This window comes from Oratosquilla oratoria, chromosome 21 (assembly GCF_046742065.1).
Source record: "Oratosquilla oratoria isolate Oo_2021 chromosome 21, ASM4674206v1, whole genome shotgun sequence".
In the NCBI taxonomy this organism is placed as follows: Eukaryota; Metazoa; Arthropoda; class Malacostraca; order Stomatopoda; family Squillidae; genus Oratosquilla; species Oratosquilla oratoria.
In genome coordinates this window covers 43,157,367-43,159,407 of record NC_134797.1, presented here as the reverse complement: position 1 = coordinate 43,159,407, position 2,041 = coordinate 43,157,367, and the positions used below count along the sequence as shown (strand labels likewise).

The 2,041-nt window shown below is 47.1% G+C and overlaps 1 pseudogene; it reads left to right on the top strand.

Annotated features, from left to right (window-relative positions):
- LOC143037064 (uncharacterized) overlaps window positions 1-1,761 on the top strand; it is a 17,417-nt pseudogene extending 15,656 nt beyond the window's left edge.
- Window positions 1,762-2,041: the final 280 nt, after the last annotated feature.

Genomic DNA, 2,041 nt, shown 5'->3' with positions numbered 1-2,041 from the left:
CACGAAAAACAAAATCTATTAAGTTGACAGTTAATGATAACAGAACAACACGATAACCTAAATAATTATTAGTTTTAGGATCCTAGAGCTCTTAAATGAATATAATCTAGAATATGCAAGAATAACTCCAACATTCTCATGATAAATGTTATGAGATCAACAACGATGATTTTCGTCACAATTGACAAATGAGAGTTTTCCCAAGGAAACCTGAGACTGATGGAATAGAAAATAGTAAAAATAGATAGAAAAAACAAACACACCAACGAAAGACACAATGATAATTTGTATGCAGTTCATCACTATTGACAGATTACGATGGAAGGACCCAACAACCTTGGTCGACAAAAACTATCGCATCTATTTCCTATCGACAAAAAAAAAAAAAAAAGTAGTACTTAGTTTCTATCATAAATATCCCCTTCTCGATATAAAAAAGAAATAAAACGGTGCGGTTACCACCCATGTCACAAGGCTCGTGAGACGAGTTTTTCCTCTGTGGCAAGGTCAGAGAAACGAACTTGTTTGCTGGTACAACACCCTCCCGCTCCAGGAGAGGAACCTTCCCTCCCACAGGAACCTGCAGGAGTTCTCTAACCTAAGCACAATCCCCTATCCTTCCTCTGTGAGATCAGTCCTGCAGATGAGGAACCTTTCTTTCTCCAGGATCTTGCTGATGACCCTTCCCTCCCACAGGAACCTGCAGGCCCTATCCTTCCTCTGTGAGATCAGTCCTGCAGATGAGGAACCTTTCTTTCTCCAGGATCTTGCTGATGACCCTTCCCTCCCACAGGAACCTGCAGGAGTCCTCTAACTTAATCACAATCCCTAAGGACTCCATCCCCTATCCTTCCTCTGTGAGATCAGTCCTGCAGATGAGGAACCTTTCTTTCTCCAGGATCTTGCTGATGACCCTTCCCTCCCACAGGAACCTGCGGGAGCCTCAGGAGTTCTCGAACTTACGCACAATCCCTAAGGACTCCATCCCCTATCCTTCCTCTGTGAGATCAATCCTGCAGATGAGGAACCTTTCTTTCTCCAGGATCTTGCTGATGACCCTTTCCTCCCACAGGAACCTGCAGGAGTCCTCTAACTTAAGCACAATCCCTAAGGACTCCATCCCCTATCCTTCCTCTGTGAGGTCACTCCTGCAGATGAGGAACCTTTCTGCAGGATCTTGCTGATGATCCTTCCCTCCCACAGGAACCTGCAGGAGCCTCAGGAGTTCTCGAACCTAAGCACAATCCCTAAGGACTCCATCCCCTACCCTTCCTCTGTGAGGTCACTCCTGCCGATGAGGAATCTTTTTTTTTCTGTAGGATCTTCCAAAAGAAGTTCCTTCCCTCCTACAGGATCCTGTAAGAGCGTCAGGAATTCTAGAACTTTACCACGAACCCTAAGGACTACTCTCCCTGTTCGTCCTCTCTGATCATTCCTGCAGAAGAAAAACACTTCCCTTCTACAGGAGCCTGCAGGAACCCCAATAACTCCGTCCTACAGGATTCTACAGAATTCAGGAACTCTCCTACAGGATCCTACACACCTCAGGAGTTTTTTTATCTCCGCATCTCCTGCAGGATAAGAACCTTCCCTTCTGCAGGATCCTACAGGGGTCTCAGGAGCTCCCTTCCACAGGAGCCTGTAGAATCCTACAGGGGTCTCAGGAGCTCCCTTCCACAGGAGCCTGTAGGATCCTCAGGAAATCTCTCCTACAGGGTCCTACAGACTTCACAACCTCCTGATCTTTGCGAAGAGCCCTAAGGACGCATCAGCGCGACACCGAAGTGCAAGATTTTCTGCTGGAGGAAGACCTGGAAGTCGAGACGGAGGTGGAGGGAGAGGAGTGGAGGTGCACAGAGAGAGCCGACGCCCACCTTGGCCCGTGGTGGTAAGCGAGGATATGATACTTGAGATCTTTTGTTCAAAGCGTCACTCTTTCACTCTCTCGTTTTCTCTTTTTCTCTCTCGTTTCGCTTGTTCACTCTCCCTCTCACTCACTTGCTCAACTCGCTCTCTTCACTCTCTCACTCCCTCACACGCT